Source organism: Pistacia vera, unplaced genomic scaffold (genome assembly GCF_008641045.1).
Source record: "Pistacia vera cultivar Batoury unplaced genomic scaffold, PisVer_v2 Contig751, whole genome shotgun sequence".
Classification (NCBI taxonomy): Eukaryota; Viridiplantae; Streptophyta; class Magnoliopsida; order Sapindales; family Anacardiaceae; genus Pistacia; species Pistacia vera.
In genome coordinates, this window is record NW_022196614.1 from 243,603 (window position 1) to 264,138 (window position 20,536).

Consider the following 20,536-nt stretch of genomic DNA (forward strand, 5'->3'; position numbering starts at 1 on the left):
GCGAATAGCCACGTTGAGCAAGTTTGTTGAGCATCTATAGGTGCTTGTCATTCTTTGAAACCTTGAAGGGAACAAGGGTTTCAAATGGATAAGGAGTAGAGAAAGCATTTAGGAGTTCAAGAGGCACTTGTGGCAGCCTCCTTTGTTATCAAAGCTCATCCGGGTGAGCCTCTACTATTGTTTTTGGTATCTAAGTCCGTGATTAGCAGGCTAGGTAACGAAAGAGGCCAGTCTATTTAGTTGCCAAGCGACTGCTCACGCTATATGAGGTATCCAAAGGCAAAGAAGCTTGCTTATGCACTCATCATAGCTACTCAAAAATTGCGGCCCTACTTCCAAGCACACTCTGTGCATGTCTTACCAACTTTCGCTGAAAAAGGTAATGCAAAAGCCCGAGGCACAAGTACACTGATTTAGTGGCTATGGAGTTAGTAGCATGACATTAAGTACCTACAAGAAAGCGATCAAGGGCCAAGCCTTGGCAAATTTTATTTTGAGTTCTCATACAGTAAAGGGGTTAAGCTTGCCTAAGCAAGTACCTTAGAAAGAAACATTTTAGTGGAAAACAAGCTTGATAGCTTGTGGCAGTGGACCATGTATTTAGATGGGTCCTCAAATGAAAAATGAGCAGGGCTGGACTTCTGCTGAAGGTTCGAGAAGGATCCAATCGAGCTGTAGTTAGGTTCGGTTTTGTTGCCTCAAACAATAAGCAGATATAAGGCCATGCTCATAGGAGTCCTTGGCAAAGAAATGGGGGTAAATCGATCAGAATCTACATGACTCCTGCTCATCGTCCATCAAGTCTTCGGGAATACAAGCTAAATAGGACATAATGGCGTCTCATCTCCAAAAGGTAAAGTTGAGCTTAAGCATTTCAAAGCTTATAGTGCGGCACATTCCAAGGGAAAGGAACTCAGTGGCCGATGCTTTAGCTCGCTTGGCTTTAGCGTGAGTAAAGAAACAACGACTTATCCCTGTAAATTTCTACCAGTCCAAGCTCCTTCATCTAAAGAAGCGGTCTTGGCAATAGGGCAAAGTTATAGCGGATGGACTCAATAACAGCATACTTAAGAGATGAAATAGTCCTTGAGGGAAGAAATGAATATAAAACCCTCCAAGCAAATCAGCTTGCAATATTCTTATCAACGACAGGTTGTATAAGCAGGCTATAACACCTCGCTCTCGGTGTGTAGACCTGAGGATGGGAGTATATTATAAGGAAATCCACGAGAAAATTGTAGAAACCACACGAAGGCCGATCTTTGGTACAAGGTACTTTGCCAAGGAATTATTGGCTGACAGTCTTTGATGATACGGCTAATTTTGCTCGAAAGTGTGACAGATGTCAGAGGTTCGTAGATATTTCTCAAGTCACTCAAGAATTACAACTCTGACAAGCCGTTGCCATTTGAATATGGGGATCGATTATAGGCCTTTACCTAAGGAAGAGAGGTGTGAAGTTTGTAGGGTGGTCTTGACTATTTTACCAAGTGGAGAAGCTGAACCTTTGGCAACAATAACATTGAACAAGCTAAAGGATTTGTCTACAAAGCATAATTGAGGTTTAGAATCCCACACACCATTGTCATCAATAATGGAAAGACATCGATTGCGAGGATTTTTGATCGTTTGGAGAGGCTCAAATAAAAAATAGTTTCTCAACGTCTATTGACCTCAAGCCATGGACAAGTCGAATAGTAAACAAGGTGATCAAGCACACTTTAAAAAAAATAAAATAAAAAGCTCGATCACCTCAAAGGAATGGGTTGACGAGCTACTAAGCACTATGGCTATACAGATCCATGACTAGAGCTTAAGGAGAAACCTCGTTCTCGCTAGCTTATGAATGTGAGGCAATGGCCTGATAGAAGTCAAGATTAGTTGTTTTGACAAGAGGTCTTTAAGAAAGAATCAAACAGGATCTTCTTCGTTTGAAGTTAGAATTGATTGAGGAACATCGGCTAAGTCTCAGTTAAGAGTAGCCTTGTACACAAAGAGTGAAAAGATACTTCAACTCAAGTTGAGAACCGACTTTGGGGTAGGTGATCTAGTCCTAAGAAGGTTGTTCCCGAAGCATAGAATACACATTAGGGGCATTGGGCTAAGTGGGAAGGTCTTTTCCAGATCTCAAAAAGCTCGACCAGGGACTTTTCAACCTAGAATACTTAAACGGCATAGCCGTTTTGCGAGCGGAATGCCAAGCACTTGTGGAGGTACTATTAGTGACTAGTTCAATTCTTAGTTTGTTACTTTTCAAGTTTTGTTTACTTTTCATTAGCATGAGTGTTAGGCAACTTAACAAAAAGACCACGTTCTCATGTCCCTTTGGTTCGTTTTCCTTCCGTCGCATGCCCTTTGGTTATGCAATGCATCGCAACGTTTCAAAGGTGCATGTTATCAATATTTTTCAACATGGAGGGTCAATTCCTTGAAGTCTTCATCGCGTGATTTTTATGTTTGTACATTTTTGATGATTCTCAAAAAGCTGCATTGGTGTTGAAATGATGTAAAGAGACAAATCTTGTTCTTAGTTAGGAATGAGCCATTTCATGGTTCAAGAAAGAATTGTCTTAGGTCATTAGTTTCCAAGAAGGGGATAGTATTGGATAAGGCAAAGATGGAGTTGATTTCTCAACTGCCACTGCCTTCGTCGTCAAACAAATAGATCTTTCCAGGCCATGTAGGATTTATAGACGTTTGATCCATAATTTTAGCAAGATCTCTAAGCCTTATATGATCTGCTTGCTAAAGATGTGCCATTTGTTTTTTATGATTCTTGTATGATTGCCTTTACCATTTCGAAAGAAGCATTGACCACAGCATCCATCTGCACCTCTGATTGGAACACCTTTTGAAGTGATGTGTGAGCGTCGGACTGCCATTGGTGTAGTCCTTGGCCAACGAGTGAATACAAAGTCCGTTGTGATCTACTATGCAAGCAAGACCCTCTCCGATGCTAATGCAATTACACCACTATCGAGAGGAGTAGCTGTAGTAGTATCTTCTTATAGTTCGTCATATTACTTGGGTCTAGGATAGTTGTCTTATAGACAGTTGCAGTTAGGTATTTGTTAGAAAGAAAGACACTAAGCCTAACTAATTCGATGGATTTTGTTGGCAAGAGTTTGATCTAGAAATTAAAGATAAAAAAGGTAGTGATAATGTGGTCGCCGACCACTTGTCAGACTTTTACAAAGTTGCCCCGTCATATTTGAATGACATCTTCCCGGATGAGCAATTATTTGATATCTCAATCCAAACACCTTGGTATTCCATATAGTTATTACTTGGTTGTAGGAATTACCTTTAGGGTAACCAAAACTTGGAAAGATCATTTCTTTGCAACCATCAAGCATTATTTTTGGGAAGACCGGACCGTTTCAAGGTGTGTGAGAAAATTGTTAGGAGATGTGTTCTCGACCATGAGTTTAGTAGTACTTGCATTTTACCATTCTTATGCTTGCGTGGTCATTACAATGGAACATGACCACCTCTAAAGGTCTTCAGTGTGTTTTTATTGGCCAGTCTTTTCGTGATGCATTCTTTTATTGGTCGTCTTGTACTTCATGTTAGAAAGTAGAATATTGGGACCAGAATGATGCCCCTTAATCCCTTTGGTGTGGAAGTGTTTGATGTGCGGTATCGATTTCATAGGTCTATTTCCCTCATCTTTTGGCTTTGAATATATCTTCTTGCAGTGGATTATGTGTCTAAATGGGTGGAAGCCATTGCCACTAGGACCAATGATCACAAGGTGGTCGTCAACTTTGTTCAATCGCGCATATTTAGTCGGTTTTGGTCACCCCATGCCATCATTAGTGATGTGGTTCTATTTCACCAATAGCACTTTGGCTCACTATTGAAAAAGTACTCAATCACTCATAAATTGTCACACTTATCACCCTCAAACTAGTGACAAGTGGAACGTGCTATAGGAAATTAAGACTATCTTAGAGAAAATAGTTAGGCCGATAAGGATTGGTCGTGCTCTGAATGACACACTTTGGGCCTATCAAACTGCTTATCTTCCCCTATTGGCATGTCCCCTTATCGTTAGTTTTTGGGAAAGCATGTCATTACCTAACTTGAACATAGAGCATATTAGGCCCAAGGAAATTCAATTTTGATATGACCATGGCTGGTGACCATAGGAAACTCCAACTTCTGGAGTTAGATGAGCTAAGACACAAGCTAGATGAAATCTCACATCTCTAAAGAGAGACAGGCTTTACTGATAACACACTTTTAGGAAGTATTCTCTTTAATAAAAAATTAGCTCTTTACCTCCAAGCTTCGTCTCTTTCTAGAAAAGCTTCGGTCATGATAGGAGGCCCTTATTGTTCTTAATGTTTTCCTCAGGAGCTGTTGAAATCCAAACCCAAAAAGGGAAGTTTTTAAGGTAGTGGCCAAAGACTTAAACCTTGTCGATGGCATCATTGATGGAGAAGTGATACGAGGAGTGTTCTTTGTTAGAACCACATTAGCCATTTAAGTGCACTAAGTCTGCTGAAGACTTAACTTAGCGCTTGTGGGAGCAACCCACCTTGAAATATTTTTTATTGCTTTAATCTTTTTTTTATTTTGTTTTTGTAGGAATTATTAACTAGTCGAAGACCGCTTAAGCATGCTCCACAAACTCCATTGATGACAACCCTCATTGTTTCTCAGGTTGTATCTCTCCACCTATATGTTGTTATTGTTAGATATTTTCTCAATATGTTGGATGGTTTAATTGTCATTATTTATTCCATTTGGGATCATTTGATGCTAAGTTGGGGAGAATTTTTGTGTTGTGAGTCATAGGACAATGACATTTGAAGTTGGGAGACGTGGTGATTTATTTTATAGGAGTGTTGTTGGCATATTTGTGTGATGATACTATTATGGAGTGTGTGTTGTTGTGGAGGGAGTTTTGATTTAGGTGTTGTTGATGATTTGTTTCGTTGAGATTTGAGTGATGATGTGTTTTTGTGGTACTGAAGAATGCTGTTTTGTGGGTGGGATGTTGAATGATTTGCATAATTTTTGTGGCATGATTAGTTCTTGTTGAAAATATGTGAATCTTACTCTTTAAGTCAAAAGTGGAAAAAGTGAACCAAAGTGAGCTATTTAAATATTGTTTTTCATGAATTCATGTACATCACCATTTTAAAGCAATTGAGGTGCTAATTGAAAGGTTTTGTGAGGTTTTTAAATGGTTTGTTAACATGATTTTAAACATTGAATCATTGTTTCTGTTATGTGCGGTTTGTCCATAATTGTGGTTAAACACATTTTGTGTGAATATCATGTGTTTTAGTGTTTATGCAAGGCTCCCATAACTTACATGCCCATGGAGAAATTTTCATTTATAATCTTGCATGTGTTAAAATGTTAATCTTTGTCTTTGGAATTGCTTAAATGTTGCTTGATATTTGGTTTTGATTTGTAGCCTAGTTGACTCGAGTAAGTAAGCCTAATGGTGTGTCTACACCTAACCCTAAAGCTATCTAGCTTGGGAGCGTTGCCCTAAAGCTCGTTGCATGAGTCCTTAGAAGCTTAATAGGTCATTACATAGATCATGAGCTTTATTTAAAAAAAAAAAAAAAAAAATCTTGACTTGTAGCCTAGTTGTTCAAGGTAAGTAAGTCAGGGGTGTTCTACACTTAGGCCCTATAGTCGTTAGTTTGGGAGTCGTTGACCTAAAGCCCATTACACATTGTTTAAAAACCGGACGGAGGGTAACCCGCTCTGATGGCCGGGTCACGGTTCACCGATCCAATGGTTGGACCGTCGGTTGGATCGGTGATATCATCACACATCATAATGACATCAGCACATTTAAAAAAAAAAACAATTTTTAATAGATATATTCATTTATTTATAATAGATTTGGTGTTCTTGTTATAAAAAATAAATTCGAAATAAAAATAAGAATTTGAAAATGTAAACATAAATGGTAGTGGTAGACAATGACAATTTAAGAGAATCATAAGCTAGCTGACAAATCAGAACATAAGAAGCCATGAACAACAAACAATAAGAGTTCAATTCATCTACTAGCAAGGGGCTACATAAACTGTGCAAAATAACAGTAGCAAAACTTACTTATATCTAATAAATAAGGTAATGAAAACACCCAATTTGAGAATGAAACAAACCCAATGTACACTGGAGAGAAGAGCTCAGGGAGCCTGATGGTCATCGCGTCTAATTATTCTCGGTCGATAACGGTCTTTGAGAAGCTTAGGATGCACAAGCAGCCTGTTCTGAAACCTCGGCGAGGCCTTGTAACATTCGTAATATCTCAGAAGTGTCATCCAAGTAATACTTCGCTTTGCTGGGTTTCTGGCAACTGTGCAAGCGAAAACTTCAGCAAACTGGAGACAACGACGGACCAGTGTGGGCATTCATTATCAGCTCAAACATGTTTCATCCGACGGTCATCCCCAATACAGAGAACAAAATCGGAAGCATGTCATTATGTTGCCTGGCGCAAGTAGGGTTCCGCGACAAGACCCTTGTGACACCGTATTGATAAGATTAAAGGAGTTTATTAACTCACTGCACAAGCCTTATATTCTAAGAATTAATTCTGCAGCCTATAGTCAGGTATATAGGAAAATAAAATGCCATAAGGGACTCATTCATCAATTATAACTAGATGCTTGAAATTGCTTGCTCTGAATGACGATTAGTAGTATTTAACAGCTAAAACATTAATTATTTGCAGCTCATCTAACGCATCACTAATTTTATCTTTGAATAATCATCCTAATAACAACAAAAAATCAGGACATCCAGCAACAGCCAAGGGTCAAAAACAGCAACTTATGAACAAAGATTCACTCAAGGTAAACAATAGTATTGTTACAATACAACCACAACAGCTTATAGATTGAAAAATGTAAAAGATGTAACTTAAAGTAGAGGGAGCGAGGAATGGCGTTACCTGGATCGATGAATGGAGCTGTCACTGTCGATTTCCAGCGAGGGGAAGATGTCATTATTGATATCTAGCGAGTTCAGATGAATTGGGTGGTTTCAGAGAGAAAAGAGACAGTCGAAACCATGAGAATTTTTGTGAGAAAAACTGAAACAGAAGAAGATGGAAAGAGTTGCAACGCTGCGTGACAGAAGAAGAGAAGAAGGCTTTGACGCTGCGTGACAAAGAAGAAGAGAAGAATGGGCTGCGTGAGAGAAGACGATGTCGCGTATTAGGGATTTAAATTGTGGACCAATTTTTCGCCAGTCTGTTTGGACCGGCGGGTTCACTCATATTATCGGTTTTCAACCGGTTTAAAACGGACTCAATACATATTAACAGGTTGAGGGTAACTCGAACCAGGACACGTGACCGGTTCACGGTCAAACGGTTGGACGGTCGGTCTGGTCCAGTTTTAAACAGTGCCATAACACAGACATCTTCGCCCCGGCGAAGCTTGGTATACACAACTTCTTCTATTTTTAGCCAAATTCAGGGCAAACATTCAACACAACTTTCAATCAAACAATATTACCAAAAACAACTCAAATGAGGGCGAAAGAGGAAACACTAACTACGTACCTCAAGTGGGGCGTTACATGGGTATTTAGAAACAGTAGTAGACTAGATTCCTGGAATGAAAAATATCCGTCTCAGGGACCTCCCAAGCTTTATCCGCACCACGGATCCGAACGATTTCATGACACAATGTGGAATTCAGGAAACAGAAAGAGCTGCAAAAGCTTCAGCCATCATACTTAATGCTGTTGGAGTTGTCGACTACTTCAGCATTAATGGGTAACGGAGACGCACTCGGGGGTCCCGCTGACCTGTCAGCGGGCAGGTGCCCCGCTCCCCGGTGAGCAGGCAAGGGTCGTGGGGGCAGCGCCCCCGAGCCCGTAGGCGGTTTTGGGCTTTTCCATGTATAACCACTGTAGGATTTCTTTTAAGTTATTAATTCCTTTTTGGGTTGGGCTTAGGAATAGGAATCCTTGTAAAACTAGGTTTAATCTCTTAAACCTAGTATACAAACATACTTTTCCCTTGTTATGAGTGTGAGAGCAATTCATTCATTGTAAACGAGAGAGGTGAGGCATATTTCAATAATATTGACTCAGTTTGACGTAGCCCACATTGGGTGAACCAGGGTAAATTGCGCGTATTATTTTCTTTGTTTACTGTTTGTTTTGTTTTACTATTATTATTTTGTTCCTGTTGTTGTCTCTATTTCGTTCAAACACTTTTGACGAGTTTGAGCATGATGTAGTAAACGCTTTCTCCTCAATGTTCCCTCCAATCTACACAATCGGACCTCTTCAATTACTCCTCGATCGCATCCTTCAAAACGGTTTGAAAAACATTGGTACCAATCTTTGGAAAGAAGAATCCGAATGCATCAAATGGCTCAAGTCCAAGGAACCAAATTCTGTAGTCTATGTAAATTTTGGCAGCATCACAGTGATGTCACCGCAACAAATGGTTGAATTTGCATGGGGACTCGCCAACAGTAATCAAACATTTCTATGGATTATAAGGCCGGACCTCGTTAGGGGAGACTCGGCAGTGTTGCCAGCTGAGTTTGTTGAAGGCACAAAGGAGAAAGGCCTATTGGCAAGTTGGTGTCAACAAGAAGAAGTTCTGAATCATCTGGCGATTGGAGGATTCTTGACTCACAGTGGATGGAACTCGACGATTGAAAGCATATGCAGTGGGGTGCCAATGGTTTGTTGGCCAATTTTTGCTGAACAACAAACTAATTGTAGGTATGCATGCAGTGAATGGGGAATTGGGATGGAAATTGATAATAATGTTAAAAGAAAAGAAGTGGAGATTCTTGTGAGAAAGATAATGGAGGAGGAAAAGGGTAAGAAAATGAACGAAAATGTAATGGAGTGGAAGAAAAAGGCAGAAGAGGCTTGTCGTCCCAATGGTACATCGTATCTGACTTTTGAAAAGCTTGTGAAGGAAGTTTTGCTTCCATGATTTTTTTTTTTTTTCCATTTACGATTAAATAAGTTTGCTGGTGAGACTTCTGTTTGTTAATTTAATTCGGTGGTAGCATATATCCTCCTCTCTTCATGTTCAACCCTTTTGTTGCACAATGGGATGTTGTTTTTCTGCTTTTGGGAATTTTTAGCTTTCTTCATCGTTTAATTTGTAATTTATCTTCTAATTATTAAATAATACTTAGCTTAATAGGGCTTACTTGAAAAATTAAAAAGGAAAAAACAAGATTTATTTGATTTGTTTGTGTAGAACCTAGTCTTGGGTAGAGGTGGGAAAGGCTCGAGCCCAATTAGTCTTGGGCTTGGGCCCTCAAGGTTTGGGCCTAATTTGGGCTTGGCCGTTGAGGGCCTAAGCCCAAATAATCAGGGACCAGTCTTGGGTCCATGAGATTTCTTAGGGCTTAGATCAGTCCCTTAGACCGGTCATAGGAATCCTATGGGCCTAAAAAATTTCATTTATCCCGCCTAATTTTTTATATCTTTGGGGCTATATCGAAAATTATGTAGGGTGTTTAGTAATTTTTTAGGGGGTGATTTGTAAATTTTTTAATTAATTAGTAAATAAATATAAATGAATGGGTTAATTGGTTATAAATTTATATGGTTTTAATTTAAAGAGATAATTTAATTTTATCATAAATATAATGTTTGCAATATGAAAATTTAATTTAAACTTAAACACAAACAATTAAATAAATTTGTTTTTATTAAATTATTAATTTACATCCTCAAAATTTACATCACTCAAATCTATGTTTTTGAAGAGGTCAAGTAGTTTGGGATCTTCAGGGTGGAATTATAGTCTTTTGTATGTCTTCAATCTCGTAAGCATGTGATTACTTCAACCATCTCATTGATTAAAGAGCATCTTCTATCTTCAATAATGCGACCACTAATTAAGAATCTCGCCTCGGATGCAATCGCAGAAACTAGCACACATAAAATGTCATGTGCCATCTGGGCTACAATGGGGAATCGACTTACATTTTGGTTCCACCATTGAAGCACATTCATCTTACGTTTCTCCCTCTCGGTCATGTAGGACATGTCCATTTGTAAATACTGCTGTAGCTAACTTGGTCCATGTCTATACGTGCTAGAGCTGCTACATCCACCACCACCGGTACTAAGTTCCATATGCTAGGTTATATAATGGATTATATGCTCTAGATTTAAACAATAAGGATATTCTCAATGTGGAAACAAAGAAAGCTAAACATAGCAATCAAACCCAATCATACCTCTGGCATTGTAGATTGGGTCATGTTAATCAGACTCGCATTGCAAAACTTCAAAGGGATGGAGTTTTGGACCCTTTTGATTTTCAATTATTTGAGGTATGCGAGTCATGCCTTTAAGAAAAGATGACCAAGTCACCTTTCACAGGACAAAGTGAAAGGGCTACTGATTTGTTAGGCATCAACTATAGTGATGTATGTGGTCCACTAACAATTGAAGCCAAAAGTGGATATTCGTATTTTATCACATTTACTGATGACCTTGATAGATATGGCTATCTACCTTATGAGACATAAATTTCAAGCCTTTGATAAATTCAAAGAATTCAAAAGTGAAGTACAGAATATGCTAGGCAAGACTATTAAAACTCTTTGATCAAATCGAGGAGGTGAATACTTGAGCTTCGAGTTTTCTAAATACCTAAAGGAGTGTGGGATAGTTTCGCAACTCACCCCTCTATATACACCCCAACATAATGGTGTGTTTGAAAGGAGGAATAAGACCTTACTTCATATGGTTATGTCCATGATGAGTTTTAGTGATCTACTCACATCATTTTGGGGTTATGCCCTAGAGATTACGACTCACGTACTTAATTGTGTGCCATCAAAGTTTGTGGATAAGACTCCATATGAACTGTCAAGTGGGCGAAAGCCTAATTTGTCTTATCTAAAGATTTAGGGTTGCGAAGCTTATGTCAAGAAATTGACTTCGAACAAGTTGGGCCCAAAATCTAATAAATGTATTTTTGTGGGGTATCCTAAGGAGACCAAAGGATATTATTTCTATCACCCAGAGGAGTGCAAAGTTTTTGTTGCTTGTACTGGTGTCTTCTTAGAGAAGGAATTTCTTCTAAGAGGTACTAGTGGGAGAAAAGTAGAACTTGATAAAGTTCTAGAACCATAAGATACATTAGACGAGGGATAGGAAGATGTGCCACAAGAAGTGGTTGAACATCATGAGGAGATTACTCCACTATCTGTGGATCAAAGTGAACAACCTCAAGTAGCACAAGAGCTACGTAGGTCTGGAAGAGTATGTCATGAGCCTAAGAGGTATGGTTTTCTCACGACTCAGCATGGTGACATACTAGTCTACCAAGACAATGAACATAGAACCTACAAAGACGCTATATCAAATCCAGATTCCGTTAAATGGCTTGAAGCCATGAAATCTTAGATGGACTCCATGTACCAGAATGAAGTATGGTTTTTGGTGGATCCACTTGAAGGGGTAAAACCCATAGGGTGTAAATGGGTCTTAAGAAGAAGACTGACATGGATGACAATGTGCATACCTATAAGGCACGATTGGTTGCTAAAGGTTTCAAACAAATTCATGGTATTGACTATGAAGAAACCTTTTCACTAGTTGCCATGATTAAGTCCATCTGGATTATGCTTGCAATTGCTGCGTATCATGACTATGAAATTTGGCAAATGGATGTTAAAATAACTTTCCTGAATGAAACCTTGAAGAATATGTGTATATGACACAACCAGATGGTTTCGTTTTTTATGGACAAGCTAATAAGATATTCAAGTTGCAGAGGTCAATTTATGGACTCAAGCAAGCTTCAAGGAGTTAGAACATTCGTTTTGATGAAGCCATAAAAGAATTCGGTTTCATCAAGAACGAAGATGAGCCCTATGTTTACAAGAAAGTAAGTGGGAGCGCAGTGACATTCTTGGTGTTATATGTTGACAACATACTTTTGATCGGGAATGATATATCAAACTTGCAGTCAGCAAAGACTTGGTTATCCAAGTGCTTTTCCATGAAAGACTTAGGGGAAACAGTTTACATCCTCAGAATATATAAAGATCTACCGTGATAGATTGCATAGGTTGCTTGGCCTATGTCAGAGTACATACATAGATAAGGTACTGAAGAGGTTTAGTATGGAAGAATTTAAGAAAGGATTTCTTTCAATGTCACGTGGTGTTTAACTCTCCAAGGATATCTGTCCTAAACCACACAATAAGAGAGATGTATGAAGAGGATCCCATATGCGTCAACAATTGGACCATCATGTATGCCATGTTGTGTACTCGGATTGATGTCTCATGTGTGTTAAGCATTTGTAGTTGATGTCAACCAGATCCAGGTGAGCATCACTAGATAGCTGTCCAAAACACCCTTAAGCACCTGAAAAGAACCAAGGACATTTTCTTCGTTTATGGAATGGAAGATGAGCTCACTGTAAGAGGATACAGTGATGCTAGCTTCCAAACAGATAAGGATGATTATCGTTCACAATCTGAGTTTGTATTTTGTCTCAATGGTGGTGTAATGAGCTGGAAGAGCTCCAAGCAAAACACTATAGCAGACTATACAATAGAGGCTAAGTATATCGCATTATCCGATGTGGCCAAGGGGGTAGTTTGGATTAAGAAGTTTGTCACCAAACTTGGTGTGGTCACCATGATTATTGATCCAATTGATGTCTATTGCGACAAAAATGGAGCAATAGCTCAAACAATGGAACCACGGTCTAGACACATACTTAGATAATTTCATCTCATTAGAGAAATGGTTGAGAGGAAAGATGTGTAGATTAGCAAAGTACATACTGATGTAAATCTCATCGATCTAATGATGAAACCTCTGTTGTAGCAGAAGCATGAAAAGTAATTAAGGTTATTCAGCATTAAATACATGAATGATTAGCTATAGTGCAAGTGGGAGATTGTTAGTGTAGGTGCCCTAGAGCCAATCAATTATTGTAGTATTGGCTCTTTGTAATCATGTTTTATTATCAATAAAGGCATCTATCTATATCATGTGATCTGATTATATTCATATAAGAAGATGGTATATGTCATTAGGATGGTAGAATCATGATGAGGGTATTGAGTGTTGGAAATCTCGATAGTGAGAACCCTATGAGCACATATGGTGGCCATTCTAGTATCGTCTATAGCCCCAGTATTATCTTAACCTAGGGCATAGATAATATAGTAAGGCTATCATAGTGTTGGACGACCCTGTCAAAAGGCAGTGATAGATCTCACTTGTCAAGGTTGTTTGGTGACAACCTATTGGTGCTTACTGTACGCAAGTTCACTAGACCAGCCCACTGAAGGATTCCACTTATTTGGTTACCCTAGTGTCTGTGGAACAAATCCTCTAATGAATGGTGGTGCATGTGATCCTTAGACTTTAGATCACTAGAGTGCCTTGTGCATCGATTGGTGTAGTTTGACACCAGCCCAACGTAGTCCTCTTGGGACTATCAGAACAGTAGCGGTTGGCTGCATTGAAAAGTGTATCAAGACTATGGTGGATCGACAAAGGATTCATCACTCCTGGGTATAGGAGAAATTATCTCACTAAGTAATTCGGTAGATGACAACGACATTAAATCTATGGCCACAATGGGATTGAGTTGTAGCTCAATCCAATCTTTTCCGATCGTTGGTCCAATAACTGAATACTGAGATATCAAGGATTTTCGAGGTTAACATTACTTTTGTGCCTTGACCTTGATGAGATAATAGATGATGAAATAATTGAATTGCACGGTAACTATATCATTGATAAGTAGTGGTTTTGCTGAATCTGAATCTATTGAGTGGCCATGATGCCTTGCTAGAGGCCAATCTTGGTCTGTGTTGAGTAGGACGATTGATTGATTGTCAGTTGTGATACTATTCATTACCGATACGATGAGGAGCCTTTGGGTCGCACACATAGAAGATAAATTAAGAACATAATTCGTGAGAGAGGTATTTTTGTCATTTATGATGGAAGGGCATTTTGGTAATCCCACAATGCAATTAAATTGTCTGAGGTTGTTGCCTAAATTTAATTTCATATGGAAATTAAAGTGAGATTATGTATATATAATATATATATATTATATATATATATATATATATATATATAATTATATATATTTGAATTTAGATTAAAGGATATGATCTAATATTAATATTATAATATGAAATTCAAATTTGGTTTTTAAATTGAATTGAATTGAATTTAAATTATAAGGGATATTATCTCATTTTAATATTTATTATTAATATTGATAATATAAAATTCAAATTTTGGTTTTTAAATTTAAATTAGAATTGTCATGTTTGGTTGCAAGGGGAATCTATTCCAAATTGGAATAAGTTGTTTGCTATTCCAAGTCGAAATGGAATTTTAGTATGCACTATGTTAGTGCAACTAAAAATTAAAATCAATTAAGTGAATTTTGAGTTGAAAAATTAAGACCATAGCCACCTCTCTCTCTCTCTCTCTCTCTCTCTCAAAACCATGAGCCTTTTTGTGAGAGAAAGATTTTATTTTCTCCCAAGAAAAATTATGTAGAAAACTTTTGTTCTTAAAGTTGTGAGATTTTGCTAGTCTATAAAATCTCATAACGGCGATAGTCTTGTCTTCGTGTGGATATCAATCTTGCACTTCTATATTGAAGTGATTTGTGAATCCATCATCAAATCAAAGGAGCCTCCAATGCTGGTATGATATACTTTACTTTTGATTTGATTTCTATGCAAAAATAATGTAATCGGCATAAGGATCATGGGTTAAAGGTTAGTGGATCTTTAATAAAAATTTTAAAATTCTGCTGCGTAATGGATCTGTTAACTTACAAGGGCGAATAGCCACGTTGAGCAAGTTTGTTTCATGAGCATCTTATAGGTGCTTGTCATTCTTTGAAACCTTGAAGGGCAACAAGGGTTTCAAATGGATAAAGGAGTACGAGAAAGCATTTCAGGAGTTCAAGAGGCACTTGTGGCAGCCTCCTTTGTTATCAAAGCTCATCCCGGGTGAGCCCTTACTATTGTATTTTCGGTATCTAAGTCCGTGATTAGCACGGCTTAGGTAACGAAGAAGAGGCCAGTCTATTATGTTGCCAAGCGACTGCTCGACGCTATAATGAGGTATCCAAAGGCAAAGAAGCTTGCTTATGCACTCATCATAGCTACTCAAAAATTGCGGCCCTACTTCCAAGCACACTCTGTGCATGTACTTACCAACTTTTCGCTGAAAAAGGTAATGCAAAAGCCCGAGGCATCAAGTACACTGATTTAGTGGACTATGGAGTTAAGTTAGCATGACATTAAGTACCTACCAAGAATAGCGATCAAGGGCCAAGCCTTGGCAAATTTTATTTTAGAGTTCTCATATCAGTCTAAAGGGGGGTTAAGCTTGCCTTAAGCAAGTACCTTAGAAAGAAACATTTTAGTGGAAAACAAGCTTGATAGCTTGTGGCAGTGGACCATGTATTTAGATGGGTCCTCAAATGAAAAATAAGCAGGGGCTGGACTTCTGCTTGAAGGTCTTGAGAAGGATCCAATCCGAGCTGTAGTTAGGTTCGGTTTTGTTGCCTCAAACAATGAAGCAGAATATAAGGCCATGCTCATAGGAGTCCGCTTGGCCAACGAAATGGGGGTAGAATCGATCAGAATCTACAGTGACTCCTAGCTCATCGTCCATCAAGTCTTCGGGGAATACCAAGCTAAATAGGACATAATGGCGTCTCATCTCCAAAAGGTAAAGTCTGAGCTTAAGCATTTCAAAGCTTATACAGTGCGGCACATTCCAAGGGAAAGGAACTCAGTGGCCGATGCTTTAGCTCGCTTGGCTTTAGCGATGAGTAAAGAAACAACGAACTCTATCCCTGTCAAATTTCTACCAAGTCCAAGCATCCTTGCATCTAAAGAAGCGGTCTTGGCAATAGGGCAAAGTTATAGCCGGATGGACTCAATAACAGCATACTTAAGAGATGAAATAGTCCTTGAGGGAAGAAATGAATATAAAACCCTCCAAGCAAAATCAGCTTGCAATATTCTTATCAACGACAGGTTGTATAAGCAAGGCTATAACACCTCGCTCTTGCGGTGTGTAGACCATGAGGATGCGGAGTATATTATAAGGGAAATCCACGAGAAAATATGTAGAAACCACACTGAAGGTCGATCTTTGGCATACAAGGTACTTTGCCAAGGATATTATTGGCTGACAGTCTTTGATGATACGGCTAATTTTGCTCGAAAGTGTGACAGATGTCAGAGGTTCGTAGATATTTCTCAAGTTTCACTTCAAGAATTAACAACTCTGACAAGCCCGTTGCCATTTGCAATATGAGGGATCGATCTAATAGGCCTGTTACCTCAAGGAAAGAGAGGTGTGAAGTTTGTAGCGGTGGTCATTGACTATTTTACCAAGTGGGCAGAAGCTGAACCTTTGGCAACAATAACATTGAACAAGCTAAAGGATTTCGTCTACAAAGCATAATCTGCAGGTTTAGAATCCCACACACCATTGTCATCAATAATGGAAAGCAACTCGATTGCGAGGATTTTTGATCGTTTTGAGAGAGGCTCAACATAAAAAATAGTTTCTCAACCGTCTATTGACCTCAAGCCAATGGACAAGTCGAAATAGTAAACAAGGTGATCAAGCACACTTTAAAAAAATAAAATAAAAAGCTCGATCACCTCAAAGGAAAATGGGTTGACGAGCTACCTAAAGCACTATGGTCATACAGATCCATGACTAGATGCTTAACAGGAGAAACCTCGTTCTCGCTAGCTTATGAATGTGAGGCAATGGCCCTGATAGAAGTCAAGATTAGTCTGTTTTGACAAGAGGTCTTTAAGAAAGAATCAAACAAGGATCTTCTTCGTTTGAAGTTAGAATTGATTGAGGAACATCGGACTAAGTCTCAGTTAAGAGTAGCCTTGTACCAGCAACGAGTGAAAAGATACTTCAACTCAAAGTTGAGAACCTGTACTTTGGGGTAGGTGATCTAGTCCTAAGAAGGTTGTTCCCGAAGCATAGAATACAAACTTAGGGGCACTTGGGCCTAAGTGGGAAGGTCTTTTCCAGATCTCAAAAAAGCTCGTACCAGGGACTTTTCACCTAGAATACTTAAACGGCATAGCCGTTTTGCGAGCATGGAATGCCAAGCACTTGTGGAGGTACTATTAGTGACTAGTTCGAATTCTTAGTTTGTTACTTTTCAAGTTTTGTTACTTTTCATTTGCATGAGATGTTAGGCAACTTAACAAAAAGACCACGTTCTCATGTCCCTTTGGTTCGTTTTCCTTCCGTCGCATGCCCTTTAGGTTATGCAATGCATCAGCAACGTTTCAAAGGTGCATGTTATCAATATTTTCCAACATGGAGGGTCAATTCCTTGAAGTCTTCATCGCTGATTTTTTATGTTTCGTACATCTTTTGATGATTGTCTCAAAAAGCTTGCATTGGTGTTGAAATGATGTAAAGAGACAAATCTTGTTCTTAGTTAGGATATGAGCCATTTCATGGTTCAAGAAAGAATTGTCTTAGGTCATGTAGTTTCCAAGAAGGGGATAGTATTGGATAAGGCAAATGTGGAGTTGATTTCTCAACTGCCACTGCCTTCATCAGTCAAACAAATTAGATCTTTCCAAGGCCATGTAGGATTTTATAGACGTTTGATCCATAATTTTAGCAAGATCTCTAAGCCTTTATATGATCTGCTTGCTAAAGATGTGCCATTTGTTTTTTATGATTCTTGTATGATTGCCTTTACCATTTTGAAAGAAGCATTGACCACAGCATCCATCCTGCAACCTCTTGATTGGAATCTACCTTTTGAAGTGATGTGTGATGCGTCGGACTGCGCCATTGGTGTAGTCCTTGGCCAACGGGTGAATACAAAGTCCGTTGTGATCTACTATGCAAGCAAGACCCTCTCCGATGCTTAATGCAATTACACCACTACCGAGAAGGAGTAGCTTGTAGTAGTATTCTTCCTTTATAAGTTTCGGTCATATCTACTTGGGTCTAGGATAGTTGTCTTTATAGACCAAGTTGCAGTTAGGTATTTGTTAGACAAGAAAGACACTAAGCCTAGACTAATTCGATGGATTTTGTTGTTGCAAGAGTTTGATCTAGAAATTAAAGATAAAAAAGGTAGTGATAATGTGGTCGCCGACCACTTGTCTAGACTTTTTACAAAGTATGCCCCCGGTCAATATTTGAATGACATCTTCCCGGATGAGCAATTATTTGCTATATCTCAATCCAAAACACCTTGTTATTCCTATATAGTTAATTACTTGGTTGTAGGACAATTACCTTTAGGGTAGACCAAAACTTAGAAAGATCATTTCTTTGCAACCATCAAGCATTATTTTTGGGAAGACCCGGACCGTTTCAAGGTGTGTGCAGACTAAATTGTTAGGAGATGTGTTCTCGACCATGAGTTTAGTAATGTACTTGCATTTTACCATTCTTATGCTTGCAGTGGTCATTACAATGGCAACATGACCACTCTAAAGGTCTTTCAGTGTGTTTTTATTGGCCCAGTCTTTTTCGTGATGCATTCTTTTATTGTCGTACTTGTACTTCATGTTAGAAAGTTAAGAATATTGGTGGACCAGATATGATGCCCCTTAATCCCATTTTGGCTGTGGAAGTGTTTGATGTGCGGGGTATCGATTTCATAGGTCTATTTCCCTCATCTTTTGGCTTTGAATATATCTTGCTTGTAGTGGATTATGTGTCTAAATGGGTGGAAGCCATTGCCACTAGGACCAATGATCACAAGGTGGTCGTCAACTTTGTTCAATCGCGCATATTTAGTCGTTTTGGTCACCCCATGCCATCATTAGTGATGGTGGTTCGTATTTCACCAATAGGCACTTTGGCTCACTATTGAAAAAGTACTCAATCACTCATAGAATTGTCACACCTTATCACCCTCAAACTAGTAGACAAGTGGAACGTGCTAATAGGGAAATTAAGACTATCTTAGAGAAAATAGTATGACCCGATTGTAAGGATTGGTCAGTGCATCTGAATGACACACTTTGGGCCTATCAAACTGCTTATCGTTCCCCTATTGGCATGTCCCCTTATCAGTTAGTTTTTGGGAAAGCATGTCATTTACCTAACTTGAACATAGAGCATATTAGGCCACAAGGAAATTCAATTTTGATATGACCATGGCTGGTGACCATAGGAAACTCCAACTTCTGGAGTTAGATGAGCTAAGACACAAAGCTTATGAGAAATCTCACATCTCTAAAGAGAGGACTAAGGCTTTACATGATAAACACATTATTAGGAAGTTATTCTCTTGTAATAAAAAAATTATGGCTCTTTAACCCCAAGCTTCGTCTCTTTCTAGAAAAGCTTCGGTCATGATAGGATGACCCTTTTATTGTTCTTAATGTTTTCCCTCACGGAGCTGTTGAAATCCAAAACCCAAAAAGGGGAAATGTTTTTAAGGTGAATGGCCAAAGACTTAAACCTTACGTCGATGGCATCATTGATGGAGAAGTGATCGAGGAGTGTTCTTTGTTAGAACCACATTAGCCATTTAAGTGCACTAAGTTTTGCTGAAGACTTTAAACTTAGCGCTTGTGGGAGGCAACCCACCTTTGTAAATATTTTTTTATTGCTTTAATCTTTTTTTTTATTTTTGTTTTTGTAGGAATTATTAACTAGTCGAAGACTACGCTTAAGCATGCTCCACAAACTCCATTGATGACAAACCCTCATTGTTTCTCAGGTTGTATCTCTCCACCTTATATGTTGTTATTGTTAGATATTTTCTCAAGTATGTTGGATGGTTTTAATTGTCATTAATTTTATTCCATTTGGGATCATTTGATGCTAAGTTGGGGAGAATTTTTGTTGTTGTGAGTCATTAAGGACAATGACATTTGAAGTTGGGGAGACGTGGTGATTTATTTTATGAGGAGTGTTGTTGGCATATTTGTGTCGATGATACTATTATGGAGTGTTGTGTTGTTGTGGAGGGATGTTTTGATTTAGGTGTTGTTGATGATTTGTTTCGTTGAGATTGTGATGATGATGTGTTTTGTGGTACTGAAGAATGCCTGTTTTTGTGGAGATTGTATGTTGAATGAATTGTGCATAATTTTTGTGGCATGATTACGTTCTTGTTGAAAATATGTTGAATCTTACTCTTATAAGTCCAAAAGTGGAAAAAGTGAACCAAAGTGAGCTATTTTTAAATATTTGTTTTTCATGAATTCATGCACAGTCACCATTTTACAAGCAATTGAGGTGCTAATTGAAAGGTTTTGTGAGGTTTGTTGCTTAAAATGGTTTAACATGATTTTAAACATTGAATCATTGTTTCTGTTATGTGCTAGGTTTGTCCATAATTGTGGTTAAACACTATTTTGTGTGAATATCATGTGTTTTAGTGTTTATGCAAGGCTCCCATATACTTTACATGCCCATGGAGCAAATTTTCATTTATAATCTTGCATGTGTTAAAAATGTTAATCTTTGTCTTTGGAATTGCTTAAATGTTGCTTGATGATTTGGTTTTGATTTGTAGCCTAGT

The 20,536-nt window shown here is 38.4% G+C and overlaps 1 pseudogene; it reads left to right on the forward strand.

The window, feature by feature from the left end:
- The first annotated feature begins 832 nt into the window (after window positions 1-832).
- Window positions 833-8,947, forward strand: LOC116115692 (annotated as a pseudogene).
- The last annotated feature ends 11,589 nt before the right edge of the window (window positions 8,948-20,536 follow it).